Consider the following 15,754-nt stretch of genomic DNA (forward strand, 5'->3'; position numbering starts at 1 on the left):
GGAAGATGCACAGCAGGCGTGAGCATTCATGGGTTTACGTACCTCGGAGATTTTGTTATCTTCCCAAGCTGTTCGAGGGACCTAATTCTGGGAATGGACTTTCTGCAGGCTAATGGAGCTGTGATTAACTTACAAAAGTCGCGGGTAACGTTTTCGATGGCGCAGGCTTTAGCAGGGAGCAGCACTGACGACAAGTATGTCAAGGCCTTGAGGATTGTTAACGAGAACCTCACGGTGCCGCCACGGAGCAGCGTAGTGACCCTCGTCTCCTGCGAGGCATTCAACGGCTATGAGGGTATTGCCGAGGCAAATATCCCGCTGCTGCTCGAAAGACACATCTGCATCGCATGGGGCCTTGTTCGAATACATCATAAGTGCTCGCAAGTTTTGTTGACAAACTTCAGCCATGAGTATCAGCATGTCCCTCAAGGTACAGCTGTGGCATTCCTGAACGACATTGCTGACTTCGACATCAGCACGTTACACGTGACTTCACCGGATGCAACAACTCACGCCAGCCTGAATACCCGCGTCCGCAATAATGCTGACTTAGCAGATGTACAGAAGGATCAGCTGCTGGGCCTACTGACAGAATTCTCCAGCTGTTTCTCCACGGAATCCAAAGTCCAGCGCACTTCCGTTACGCAACACTTGATCGTTACAGAGGAGTCGGCGCGGCCTGTTCGTCAGCATCCGTATCGCGTGTCACCTATGGAGCGGGAGGCGATTAAGCGTCAAGTTCACGAAATGCTAAATGATGACGTCATCCAGCCGTCGACAAGTCCGTGGGCATCGCCTGTCGCACTAGAAAAAAGAAAGACAACACACTCCGCTTCTGCGTTGACTACAGACTGCTTAACCGAGTCACCAAACGCGACGTTTATCCCCTGCCACGGATTGATGACGCTTTGGACCGTCTGCGTCATGCTCAGTTCTTTACTTCGTTAGACCTAAAGTCAGGATACTGGCAAATCAAAGTGGACGAGCATGACCGTGAAAAAACCGCCTTCACGACTCCCGATGGGCTGTACAAATTTAAAGTGTTGCCTTTCGGTCTCTGTTCCGCTCCAGCTACGTTCCAACGAATGATGGACACTGTACTCGTTGGACTAAGGTGGCAGACGTGTCTAGTGTACCTAGACGACGTTGTTGTGTTTTCCAGCACGTTCGATGAACATCTCGCCCGGCTACGAAGTGTTCTTACCGCAATACGCAAGGCCAACCTCACCATCAAGCCTGAAAAATGTTACTTTGGCTTCCAGGAACTCAAGTTTCTACGCCACGTGGTCAGCTCCCAAGGAGTATGACCAGACCCAGAAAAACTCGCTGCCGTTGCCGAGTTTCCTCGTCCTAAAAGCAAAAAGGCTGTTCAGCTGTTCCTGGGCCTCTGCGCTTACTACCGTCGTTTCGTTGAAGGCTTCTCAAGTATTGCTGAACCGCTTACGAGACTGACGCCACAAGATGTGCCCTTTGTGTGGATGTAAGAACAAGAGCAGGCCTTCACCGAATTGCGTAAACGCCTTCAATCCGCTCCAGTGCTGGCGCATTTTGATGACACCGCGGCAACTGAAATACACAGTGACGCCAGTAACGTAGGACTCGGGGCCATTCTGGTTCAATGGCAAGATGGCGCAGAACGTATAATTGCGTACGCGAGTCGTAGTCTGACAAAAGCAGAAGCTAATTATTCAACGACCGAAAAAGAATGCTTAGCAGTCGTGTGGGCCAACAGCAAGTTCCGACCCTACGTATACGGCAGGCCATTTCGAGCGGTCTGTGATCACCACTCGTTCTGCTGGCTTGCCAATCTACGAGACCCGTCTGGTCGCCTTGCTCGTTGGAGCCTCCGCCTTCATAAACTTCGAAATAACTGTTGTCTACAGATCCGGCCATAAGCATAGCGACGCTGACTGCTTATCCCGCTCTCCTATTCACTTGAGACCCTCCGACTTGGAGCTAGATTTGCCGTTTCTTGGTGTCGTCGACGTGGTGCGCATGGCTGACTATCAACGTGCCGACTCTGAGATGCTTCCAGTCATCCGATATCTCGAGGGAGCTGACGTTGTTGTCCCACGCCCACTTTCACGAGGATTGACGTCGTACTGCATGCGAAACAATGTCCTGTACAAGAAAAAGTTCGAGAACAGCCAGGAAACGTTCCTTCTCGTCGTTCCGATGGCACTGCGCGAGGAAGTTGTACAGGCGTGTCACTACGATCCCTGTGCCGGCCACTTAGGCTTTGCGAGGACCTTAGTGCGCATAGGGCAAAAATACTATTGGCCGCACCTATTTTCGTCGGTTCAGAGCTATTTGCGAACGTGCCGTGACTGCCAGAGGCGTAAAGTTCCACCCGCCAAGCCTGCCGGCCTACTTCAGCCTTTGGATCCCCCTCCGGCACCGTTCCAGCAAGTTGGAATGGACCTTCTTGGGCCGTTCCCCACGTCATCCTTGCAAAATAAGTGGATAAACGTGGCAACGGACTATTTAACTCGCTATGTGGAGACGAAAGCTGTGCCGCGGGGAACTGCTGCTGAAGTCGCCAGCTTCTTCGTCCAAAACATCGTGCTTCGCCACGGTGCACCCGCTGTACTCATTACTGACCGCGGTGCAGCGTTTACAGCGCAGGTATTGCAACAAGTCGTCACCCTGAGGCGCACCGACCACCGAAGGACCACAGCCTATCATCCCCAAACTAACGGCTTAAGAGAGCGCTTAAACAGAACATTAGCCGACATGCTATCCATGTACATTGATGTGGAACACAAAACATAGGATGAAATTTTGCCATACGTTACGTTTGCTTACAATAACGATGTGCCGGAGACCGACGAGTTTACACCATGCGAGCTTGTTTACGGACGTCGCGTTACCACCCCTTTAGACGCCATGCTCCCGGTAGACCACGGAACCACAAGGAATGACACCACTGAAGATTTCGTTGAGAAAGTCAAGGAAGCTCGCCAGCTTGCTCGGAATCGCATCCGCACCCAGCAGAATACCGACGCCTACCGTTACAACCGGACCCGACGGAATGTCCAGTACTTACCAGACGACCGCGTGTGGGTGTGGACACCTATCCGACACCGTGGACTCTCAGAGAAATTGTTGCGCGCTACTTCGGCCCCTACGAAGTTGTACGCCACCTCAGTGATGTGAACTACGAGGTGGTGCCTCAAAGCTCTGATCCTGGTGCGAACCGACGCCGTCCCCATGCTGAAGTCGTCCACGCAGTACGGGTGAAGCCGCACTACGCACGCCAGGGCTAAGCAACCCTCACAAACCGCTTTAGCATTGTGTACATTCCTGTATGTTTTTTTTTTGTCTTTTCATGTTGGCATTCTTGCCCATAGTGCGCGCCCGCTGCCCTTGAAGCGACCGGGCCGGTCGCTTTTGAGAGGGGAGCAATGACGCGAAATAAGTTTGCACGTGTTGACACGGGACCCTTAAGGCGAAAACGACGAAGTTCATGGTTGCGCGCGGGCTCTCCGAGGACCAGCCATCGCTAAAGGCTGACGTTTTTTCCCAACCTGTCGGTGCTGAAATGTTTTAGTTGCCATAGCTTGGTGACAATATTGTGGAACAGATGGTTCATTCATTGAGGTCAGGCTTGTCATGTACGAGAGGACGAGCAACCACAGGTGGGGTAAGGCATTGCTCCTAGCGGATGCAATATTCTTTAATCGAGAAACCGCGCAAATATTGTGGCACAATTAAGGTGGCGTTACTAACTCTGAATGACATTGTTATTAAGGAAGCAGATAAGGGTGGAAGTATAGTTATTTGGCCAGGCTTACAGACAACTAAACAACCCAGAACATTACCGCAAACTAGATAACGATCCGACATTGTCCTATACAGTGACAATTACCAACAGGCTGAAATCACTTTTGGCTGATGAATTGATAACACCATCAGAATACAAATTTCTTAAACCAAGCAACAAAACTGCCGGACGTTTTTACCTCCTTCCGAAAATTCATAAAATTCCATCCGCTGAACTATACACTGCTATGATCCCAGGCCGTCCGATAGTATCAAACAACAACACCCCGACAGAAAGCATCTCCACATTCCTTAACCACTACCTTGGTAACTTGCCGAAAACACTTCCGTCATTTGTACAAGATACGCCCCACCTGCTGAGAATTATAGAAGACATTAATACTAAAGGCACACTACCCCACAACACAATTCTCGCAACACTAGACGTCACGGCGCTGTACACCAACATTCCAATCCCTGATGGTTTATCTTCGATAAAACAAACGCTGTCTAAACACAGTGCACAACACTCTACTGAAGTTTACCTGTCTCTCCTTGAATTAGTTCTCACACATAACTACTTCGAATTTGAAGAGAGTTACTACCTACAGATACATGGTACAAGCATGGGTACGCCTTTTGCACCAACCTACGCGAACATATTTATGGGGATTCTAGAAACAGATTTCCTATCGCGCTGCACTACCAAGCCCCACACATACCTACGATACATAGACGACATACTCATAATCTGGGGACATGGCCAAGACAGTCTAGATAAATATGTATCCTTTCTAAATTCTGTTCACCCAACAATAAAATTCACATCAGAATCCTCAACTGAGCGCATAAACTTTCTGGACACAACAATATACATTGACAATGGTGAACTAAAGACAACGCTGTATAGGAAACCTTTCGACAAACAACAGTACCTAGAATATACCAGCCACCATCCCAGACATTGCAAACAAGGCATATTTAAAGGCCAAGCCACACGACTACGTCGCATTTGCGTTGAAAACCAAGACTACATAGATAGACTCGATCACCTTAAAGAGACGCTATCAAACAGGAACCACCCAAACAGTGACCTTCAAACAGCTTACATCGCTGCAACCAAACTTCATCGAGCCGAGGTCCTCAAGCCCCGCCCGAAGATCACAAGAACAACAACGCCTCTTCTTACTACTAAATTCTCAAACGCACTCCCAAACGTGAATAACATCCTAAGTAAATACTACCCGATTCTCACCAGCAACCAGAAACTTAAGAAGATTTTTCCCGACCCTCCCAGAGTAGCCTACAGACGCAACACTAATTTTAAAGATGTTCTTGTGCACGCCAAACTACAGAAAAAGAAGAAGTTGGGAACCAATCCCTGTGGTCGCCCCAGGTGCTCTACATACAAACACATTCAATCCACTACTACAGTAAAAAGTACAGCGTCGAATTACACACACAAGGTAACTTCGGCTTTCACCTGCACATCAAGCAATGTAGTCTACTGTCTAGAATGCGCCGCTTGTAGCAAACAATACATAGGTGAGACCGGACAACAAATCAATACAAGACTCAATGGTCACCGCGCGGACACAAAACACAATTTACCCAAAGCAGTAGCCAGCCACTTTAATGAACATGGACATATGTTTGACAAAGCAAGGCTCTATATACTACAAACAAATTTCCGTTCCCCTCGCGAAAGGAAGTACACGGAATCATACCTCATACACAAGTTTTATTGCCTACACCCGACAGGAATTAATTTGGCACGCGGCAACTTAGAATCTTTAAAAGCTGTAACTTAAATCTGAAACTCTCATATCATCAACCAATACACAAAACACATTAGGCCACCAGCCAACTTTAATTCTTAACCTCACCTTCTCTTTCATTTCGGAGGGAAAAAAAGGGAGAGGGGAGAAAAGGAAAAAAAAAATTTCCTGCCTACTACTCAATTTAATGTACTCTTTCAGGATTTTACGTCTACACCAAGTGTACGATCCCCTTCTTCCATGTACACTTGCCCGCGCCCGCTTCTGCACGCGTCACCCTCCTGTTTGCCATACCGATTTCGCCCCCCCCCCTTCCCCCTGCCCCCTTTTTTAGTCTTTTTTTTGAAACCCCCTCGACAACAAATTCCGAAGTCTATATGCCTTTTTCGGCGCCTCAACCCGGAGTATCGCCTTCTGGATGCCGCCGTAACGACACCTACGTTAAGCGCGTGGGGCAGTGCCCCTTGAAAGACCATGCCGCTGCCTTTCAGTAGCCCCACACATTGCACCGCAGACTCCTCGTCGCCACCTTAACTATTTCAAAATTACTCGACCTATTGCTTGACCGGCCGTTCTAATGCCTCAAAAACATGCCGCCAACGACTCCCCTGAATACCTCCTAACCTTTCGCATCCCCAACACGCTCCCAAGCCCCCGTATTTCTTAGATTTCATTTTTCTCTTTCTTTTTCTTTCACCCCCCCCCCCTTTGTTGTGTCTTGGTACGGCCCTGGCTCCCCCCTGCTTTTCTTTCCTTTTTTTCCCCTTTTTTTCTGCTTCTATTTCTTTTCTTTCCTCCCCGCGTGCCCACTCTCACGCTCTTGTCCCTTCGTCTTGAGAATGAGGCTCACAGACGTCGGACGACAACGCCTGTTCCCACTTGTAATCTCTCTCTTTAAAACCAGCCGCCAGCGACAACACCCGCACGTGACGTCACTGCACTAACCCTTTAAAACTAACACGCCGAGGATGACGAGGCCGCCTTTGACGAAGATAGGTCCACCTATCGAAACGTTGGCCAGCCTGTCTGAGGTACTTCAACCCTGTTTAAAAAAGTTTATACCACAGTGTGCCGTTCCATCTGCCAGCCCCTTTCTTGTTTTTGAACTCTGGTTTAGGAAACGATAAACGGCAAGACCTCAGTGGCAGTGTTGCTGATCGCCAATTCGCAGAGCAAAAAGACTTTCGATCGAATGCTCAGACCGAAACTCCGTTTTACGTCGTATTTCCAGGCTATACCTGCCCTGTGCAGCATGGCGGGCTAAATCGTTGAACAGGCAGGCGAAACTGGCTACTAAAATGGGTATTGCACGTGATGGCAAGAATATAATTTGCAGGAAATTTAAACTCTGGACGTATATAAAAATATCTGCTATAACTTGATCTCCACAACATGGTCCATATTGAGTATAACTTTATGCATCACGAAATTGAGGACTAGAACCGAAAACAACGCCTCATTACGTTTGTCTGCGTTTCCTGTACTCGTCTTCTTCGCGCTACTTCAAATTATAATAAAGGAAAATGGGCGGTCAGGTAAGCTAAAATCTTCCACGTAGTACAACCCCTCGCCCTACTGCCCAACTCCGTCAAGACGTCCCCAGGTGGAGGCCTACAGTGGGTAAATAAGTCGCAACAACCAGAAAACTTAACAAGCATCATCAGTTGTAAAATGGACGCCATGTTGTGGCTTCACTGGCAGTCTTGACACCTAATCCTGTCATTTCTTGTGGCGAGTGCTTCTTGTCCCCGCTCACTGAAATGTAATTGTCACGCACAATCGCGTGTGCGTGTACCATCATTTTATGCCTGCAACATATAGGCCTATCTGCCCATCTTTTATTTAAAATTGTCGACTCACTTGCATGGCCCATGCACATAGTCCAGCTAGAGAAGAATTCCTTCGGCTCTGACGGCGGCTGCTGCACCAGTAGTTCCTTCCCGTCGCCTCGTTTGTCCTCTCCGCTTGCCAATGACGCTGGTAAAATGAACCAACAAAACAGCGCCTGGTGGAGAGGATTCTGCGTTTATATAGCGCTCGCCCCATAAGGCAATGAGTCAAGTGCCCAAAGCGTGAAAAATTCGCCAGCGTACGCCCCTGACTGACCACGCAGCGGCCGACTGCAAAATTGAAAGTGGAGCTCGCGCGTCTACCCGAGTTAAATAAAAAAAACTAGAGACAAATACGCAGCATCGTCTAGAGCCATCTTCCTGGAGCAAGCAAGGCAGTTATCTATCTTCCTGCATCCTCGACGGAAAAACCTGAATCCTGGCTCGACAGTTTAGAAACGATCCAGACCTTCAACAAATGTCGCGTAGAGGCAAGCGGCGCCATGTGTAGAAGGGACGTTCATGAAGATCGTATTAATAATACCAAGCAAGGGACGCAAGGAAATGAAATTTGAGTGCAGGTTTACTTTTATTTCTACGCAGTCTACTCGCAAGTTCATGCACCTTCGGTCACGCACCACGCAAGGTCACGCACCCAAGGTCACGCACCTGCATTCCATAACAGTAAAACTCCGCTTTTTGAGAGTTCAGGAAGACCTTTACTTCAGCGCTCTCTTCCTTGCCATCCCGAAAATGTTTCCTACACAATGTGATCGTCATGAGAGAGAAGAGGATGAAATATGTTCATGGAAGGTCAGCCGAAAATGGCAGATGGAGCAAAGTTTCGTAGCCTAAGCAGGCTGCGTCACCTGCACTGAGTGCAGCATTGTCATGGTGCAGGCAGACGTCTTTTGTGAGTTTTACTCTGCACTTCGTCTTAATAGCACCTCCCAATTTGGTGAGAAGATCGCAATAGCACTTTCCTATAATAGGTTTGCTTCGCAGGCCTAAGCTGAGCGAAGTGCACCACGAGCGTCTCTGAAGACTCTCAGCAGGACGTTGCCTTATGACGGTACGGGTGAGCTTGCATGCTTTCACTGTTCGCTTTGCAGATTAGTATATGGGAAACATTTCCGCACCCAACACACATTATTTGTCATTAGGCGGTCAGAAATTTCACCAGAGTCACGTCAAGCTTAAACGTTTCCACGGCTGCTCCCTTCCGCACAGTTTTTTTTTTTTTTTTTGTAGCGCGCGGCAACACTCCTCATGTGCAGGTTGTTGTGAAACATATTGCTAATCGAGCCTGCACGCACGATAACCTGTTCTACTGACTCTTGAACAGTTATCCACCGGTCAGCAAGCAAAAGAGCCTCCATTTGAGTAGCCACGTGTGGTTCACAATCGAGATACGCGTGGCCAGGTTTCTTCTTCGTCCAGGCTTCTTTGCCGCACTGAAATCATCAGCACCATTTGACAACAGTGTCATAGGCTGGGGCATTGTTACCATAAACCGACACCAGCAAGGCATGAAGCTTCTTGGCATCTTGCCCTTCAAACAGTCAAAGCGGATCACTGGATGTTTTTCCGCTTTCTTGGTGCGGGCTGCAATTGTTGTTTTGGTGCCTCAGCGATGTTGCGCGGTACTATTGAGCACAGAAATGTTATGTTGCGCTTAAAGAAGATGAATGGGCACTCGTCCTGGTTCACATCATGCGCACCTTTTATAAATTTGTGGCAGTGATTATCAAGGCCAAGGTGCAGCTAGAAATGTTGCAACACTAAGCCTTGTTATCATGTTCTCCATGTGGAATACACGAAGTTTTCAAAAACTCTTGCTGCACTACCGAGACTTTCTTTTCCAGTTTTGTATCCCCGCTGGACTCTGCCGACAGGAACTGTCTTGTTTTGACGTATTTCTCTAGGAATATCACTTGCTTTCCGAATTCCCGGCCACGGCGGCCGCATTTGGACGGGGGCGAAATGCGAAAACACCCGTGTACTTAGATTTAGGTGCAAAGAACATCAGGTCGTCAAAATTTCCGGAGTCCTAAACTACGGCGTGCCTCGTAATCAGAAAGTGGTTTTAGCATGTAAGCGTCCATAATTTTTTTTAATTAAAGGAATGACAATTTACTGGCAATGAAAGAGGATAAAATATCTCAGTGCCTTTCCACTCTGAGAATAAGGACCACCAGCAAAGCTGTGTATATGGGTTCCTTAATGGCAAACTGCACCGCCGCCGCGCGTTTACCCGATATTGCACTGTCTTCGGGATCAGCCCATGTACAGGGACCACTTAACGCCGACTTCACTTCCGCCGCGGGTCTGCCCGGCATTGCACTATCTCTAGGAGTGGCTTCCACATGGGAAGTTTGTTGCTCACCGCAATGAAACGAAAATCTGCTTGGACGTTAGATCTAACGTATACAAATGTAACGCAATGTATAACGTATACCTCGAGGTATACATCTTCACTGTACCAAATGTAGAGATCCCACGCATTGTGGGAATCGATGTAAGCGAAGCTTTCCATGCTGGATACCTTGATTGGCAATAATTAGGATTGATGCTAAAGCAAGTGAATAATTTCTTCAACAGTTTGTGCATCACAAGAATGCTGAGCTGATGAGATGGTGGTTACCTTGCGGGCACAAGTGGTGTTTGTATGCGTAGTAGACAGAACGCGCAGGGAGAGGTGTTTGCTTGAGGCGTAGTAGTGTGCCATATTTCATAAACAGTGAGAGAGTTGAGCATAGTCATTGCTTCACATGGCACTTCGCATTGTAGCAGAAGTATAAAAGTTGAATTACATTATGTGACTGTACGTGCCCAAACCCCAGTCGGTTTATGAGGTATGCCGTAGCGGTGAAGTCCGGATTAATTTTGACACCATGATGTTCGTTACCGTTTTCCAAAATCTAAGCGCACATGCGTTTTATATTTCGCCCCAGTCAAAAAAGTGGCTGCCATGGTTGAGGTCAAATCCACGGCCTGTGGCAATGCCATAGCCGGAAATGTAACACCGTGGGCACAGATGTATTAATTCCACGGTCAACAGCTTCTGTAGCGCCACCTGGGCCCTACAATGAGGTTTATATAAAGCGGCTCTGCTCCTGCTCACCCTCCGTAGTTGGCCGCTTGGCATATTTGCACGGTGTTAATTTTTCAGAAACTGAGGCGACTTACTGTAGCGTATCATGAAGTTCAGCTTATTCAGGTTAGCCATAACCGCTGTCGTATAGTAGTAGGGTTTCCTTGCTTTCTAGCGTCACCTTCATCCCCGACCCTCCTTGTATGGTAACTGCATCTTCTGTTCCCTCCTATCTACAGTTCTATCTACGTTCTGCCTCTGGACTCCTATGTTAGTAGAAGGAAAAGCACTGCAGTTTCTGCAATGCTTCTGAGGGGACTTAAGGATAATTACAGCTGCGAAGAGGCTAATGTGGCGACGACCAGAGAGCTCCACAGCGCGTTGTGCACATTCGAAGCGGTGGGGTGAAAACAAGTTTCTAGCGTCGCTTTTCCTCTCTAACTCGCCCCTGTCTTGTATACACACGCGCTAACCCACCCCCTTCCAACGCGGTGTGCCTGACATCAACAGCCACAGCAGCCGAAGCAACAGCAGCAGTGGAACAGTCAAATGAAGAGACAAACGAAGCTTCGCCTTAAAACAATTTGCCTCAGGTGGGGACCCACCCTAGGTTTTCGCATTACGCATGCGATGCTCGTATCGAACACGTCATGTGAAGACGTGGGATTGTTCCCCGCCTGCGGCAATTTGTTTTTTAATCCACTTTCATTGCCTATAATTTACAATTTCTTTATTTCAATTAATAAGTACAAGTAACTTCCCCTAAGTTGTCCTTGGTGTCTGAACGTTGGCTTCTCATGAAATGACAAAAAAAGTGTAACTTCTTGCTCCAAGATAATAATACCATGCCTCCGCCGTGACAAACCGCGGTCAATAAGAATGCCCAAGTATCTGTGGTGGCAGACGTAAGGTATCATCATCATCAGCAGCAGCAGCAGCAGCAGCAGCAACCTGGTTACGCCCACTGGAGGGCAAAAGCCTCTCCCATACATCTCCAACTACCCCAGTCATATACTAATTGCGGCCATGTCTCCCCTGCAAACTTCTTAATCTCATCCGCCCACCTAACTTTCTGCCGCCCCCTGCTACGCTTCCCTTCCCTTGGAATCCAGTCGGTAACCCTTAATGACCATCGGTTATCTTCCCTCCTCATTACATGACCTGCCCATGCCCATTTCTTTTTCTTGATTTCAAGTAAGATGTCATTACCTCGCGTTTGTTCCCTCACCCAATCTGCTCTTTTCTTATCGCTTAACGTTACACCCATCATTGTTCTTTTCATAGATGGTTGCGTCGTCCTCGATTTAAGTAGAACACTTTTCGTAAGCCTCCAGGTTTCTGCCCCGTTGGTGAGTACTGGTAAGACACAGCTATTATACACTTTCCTCTTGAGGGAAAAAGGAAACTTGCTGTTCACGATCTGAGAATGCCTGCCAAACGCACCCCAGCCCATTGTTACTCTTCTGATAATTTCCGCCTCATGATCTGGATCCGCCATCACTACCTGCCCTAAGTAGATGTATTCCCTTACCACTTCCAGTGCCTCAGTACCTATTGTAAATGGCTGTTCCATTCCGAGACTGTTAAACATTACTTTACTTTTCTGTTAATTAATTTTTAGACCCAATCTTCTGCTTAGCCTCTCCAGGTCAGTGAGCATGCATTGCAATTGGCCCCCTGAGTTAGCAAGGCAATATCATCAGCGAATCGCAAGTTACTAAGGTATTCTACATTAACTTTTATCCCGAATTCTTCCCAATGCAGGTCTCTGAATACCTCCTCTAAACAAGGTGTGAATAGCATTAGATAGATCGCATCTCCCTGCCTGACGCCTTTCTTTATTATGATTTTGTTGCATTCTTTATGGAGGATTACGGTGGCTTTAGAGCCGCTATAGATATCTTCCAGTATTTTTACATACGGCTCGTCTACACCCTGATTCTGTAATGACTGCCGATGTTTCGACAGAAGCAAACACTTTCTCGTAATCAATGAAAACTATATATAAGGGTTGGTTATATTCCGCACATTTCTCTATCACCTGAGTGATAGTGTGAATATGGTCTATTGTTGAGTTGCCTTTACGGAATCCTGCCTGGTCCTTTGCTTGACAGAAGTCTAAGGTGTTCCTGGTTCTATTCGCGATTACCTTAGTAAATAGTTTGTAGGCAACTGACAGTAAGCTGATCGGTCTATAATTTTTCATGTCTTTGGCGTCCCCTTTCATATGGATTAGGATTATGTTAGCGTTCTTCCAAGATTCCGGTATGCTCAAGGTCATGAGGCATTGCGTATACAGGGTGGCCAGTTCCTCTATAACAATCTGCCCACCATCTTTCAACAAATCGGCTGTTGCCTGATGCCCCCCAGCTGCCTTCCCCCTTTGCATATCTCCCAAGGCTTTCTTTACTTCTTCCGGCGTTACCTGTGGGATTTCGAATTCCTCTAGACTTTTCTCTCTTTCATTATCACCGTGGGTGCCACTGGTACTGTATAAATATCTATATAACTCCTCAGCCAATTGAACTATCTCATCCGTATTAGTATTGTTATTGCCGGCTTTGTCTATTAACACATACATCTTATTCTTGCCAATTCCTAGTTTCTTCTTCACTGCTTTAAGGCTTCGTCCGTTCCTGAGAGCATGTTCAACTCTATCCATATTATACTACCTTATGTCAGCTGTCTTACACTAATTTATTAACTTGGAAAGTGGTGCCAGTTCTATTCTTGCTCTAGGGTTAGAGGCTTTCATACATTGGCGTTGCTCGATCAGACGTTTCGTCTCCTGCGATAGCTTACTGGTATCCTGTCTAACGGAGTTACCACCGACTTTTTAGCACACTCCTTATTCATGCCCAAAAAATTGGCATTCATTGCTTCAACATTAAGATCCTCTTCCTGAGTTACAGCCAAATACCTGTTCTGTAATTGGATCAGAGAATTGCTTTCTTTTCCCTCTTACTGCTAACTCATTGATCGGCTTCTTATGCACCAGTTTCTTCCGTTCCCTCCTCAGGTCTAGGCTAATTCGAGTTCTTACCCTCCTATGGTCACTGCAGCGCACCTTGCCGAGCAGGTCCACATCTTGTATGATGCCATGGTTGACGCAGAGTATAAGGATTATATCATTTCTAGTCTCGCCCTTCTGGCTCCACCACGTCCACTTTCGGCCATCCCGCTTGCGGAAGAAGGTATTCATTATCCGCATACTCTTCTGCTCTGCAAACTCTACTAATAACTCTCCTCTGCTATTCCTAGAGCCTATGCCATATTCCCCCACTGACTTGTCTACAGCCTGCTTCTTGCCTACCTTGGAATTGAAGTCATCCATCAGTATGGTGCATTTCCTTTTTGCTTATCGCCAATTCCACGTCTTCATAGAAGCTTTCGACTTCCTGGTCATCATGACTGGATGTAGGGGCGCAGACCTGTACGACCTTCATTGTGTATCTCTTATTAAATTTCACAACACCACCTGTCATCCTCTCGTTAATGCTACAGAGTTGATGTATGTTAGCAGCTATATTCCTAATAATCAGGTATCCGACTCCTAGTTCTCGTCTCTCCGCTAAGCCCCGGTATCACAGGACGTGTCCGGTTTTTAGCACTGTACATGCTTCTTTTGTCCTCGTAAGTTCACTGAGCCCTATTATGTCCCTATTACTGCCGTCTAATTCATCGAATAGCACTGCTAGACTCGCCTCACTAGATAACGTTCTAGCGTTACACGTTGCCAGGTTCAGATTCCAATGGCGGCCTGTCCGGATTAAGGGAGTCTTAGCACCCTCTGCAGCGTCACAGATCTGACCACCGCCATGCTCAGTTGCTTCGCAGCTGCTGGAACTGAGGGCTGCGGTTTGATTGTTCTATTCATGTAGGAGGTTGTGGCCAAGTACTGAACCACGGTGCCCAATCCTACTCTGGTGAGGGAGTGCGTTAACGGTGCTGGTCACCGGGATCGGGCCGCACTCCAGGCCTTCTTTTCTGCAATTTTATCAACACGCGTTTTTTTTTTTATTCCGGTGGAAAATTGCGCGGCACCGGCATTCGCACCACGGTTCCTCTTGCACGCAAGGCGAATGCTATACCTCTACGCGACCACTGCACCTAAGGTATAGTGTCACGTAAGGTATAACAAACCGTTATTGCAGATCGGGTAGCGGCGAGCCGATTTGCGCGTGAATGCAACCACATGGCATTTTCAGCAGCTAAGAGCAAATCCTGACGTCATAGGCATCGTGAAGTAAGTGACACCACACATTGTAATCTAGCACTCAGTTGTGAGCATGTCAAACCAGAAATCCAGATGCAGATGTCATCAGCTTATGCAGTGATGCACATGTGAGCTGGTAACTCACTCACGAGGCCAATCAGTGCCAAAATAAATAAGGTAAGGCCGAGAACTCTTCCCTAAGGAACGCTACGGCATACCTGATGAATAGTCACTCCGTCAGGCGTGGACATTCTAAAGAAACGCCCACTGGGGTAGCTCACAATCCTAAGGTAGGCCCAGCTGCCAACGTTCAAGTCGTCCAGTGCATCGAGAATGACTTTCGTGAAGGACGTTATTGTATTTCCATTCAATGTCTATGAAAAAAGTGTCAACAACTTGGCGTCGACGTTTTCTTGTTCCAAAGTTGTTACGAGGTCAATGACACTCCAACTGAAAAATGACGCCGTCAAAACCCAGGGTATCATGTCCAAATAAAAATAATTCATCTCCAGAATCAATGGGAGCCTCACCAGCACCATTCGTTCTGTGCGTTTTGCAACACGACTGGCTAATGCAACTGGCCGATGTGAGATGAGCTCATAAAAACGCTTTTCAGGCTTTAAGCGAGCAACCAAACGGCTGATCTTCCACTGCTGAAGAAAAATATCGGAAACCATGTATCATTGTAATAAATGGGCTGCACACTGCGACCAGCCTCGCTAAGGTGAGAGAGAGACGAGTCCCGAATCAGGTCAGGATCAGAGGTAGGTGAATGCCGACAGGTCGCAAGAGCATCAAATTGATACATCGTAAAAGGTACGTCGTAATATTAATTGGGAAAAACGTGGAACCTGATTGAGGCTGGCCGAGTTGTGTAGACAATCATTTTGCAGAAGTTATCTGCCACCTCTACATCAGTGCCGCATTGTTTCAGGGCCAGGGCACGGAGGGGGGGGGGGGCGTACTGTATGGGTAAACGCAAGCTTCTATGTGCCAGATACGTGATACAGGCTTGCGAGGTTCAGGCGATGAACAGAACTTTCTCCAAAGCTGCCTTCCTAATCTCTCAAATGGT

At 47.5% G+C, this 15,754-nt stretch overlaps 1 long non-coding RNA gene across 1 annotated transcript in view; it reads right to left on the bottom strand.

Moving 5' to 3' along the window:
- Positions 1-7,114: 7,114 nt before the first annotated feature.
- LOC139052582 (uncharacterized) overlaps positions 7,115-15,754 on the bottom strand; it is a 42,251-nt gene continuing 33,611 nt past the window's right edge. Inside the window, exons 2-3 of the long non-coding RNA XR_011509964.1 lie at positions 7,401-7,517; positions 7,115-7,295 (exon numbers count right to left, since the gene is read on the bottom strand). This is a non-coding gene — a long non-coding RNA (uncharacterized lncRNA). The remainder of the gene's footprint in view (positions 7,296-7,400; positions 7,518-15,754) is intronic.

Source organism: Dermacentor albipictus, unplaced genomic scaffold (assembly GCF_038994185.2).
Source record: "Dermacentor albipictus isolate Rhodes 1998 colony unplaced genomic scaffold, USDA_Dalb.pri_finalv2 scaffold_27, whole genome shotgun sequence".
In the NCBI taxonomy this organism is placed as follows: domain Eukaryota; kingdom Metazoa; phylum Arthropoda; class Arachnida; order Ixodida; family Ixodidae; genus Dermacentor; species Dermacentor albipictus.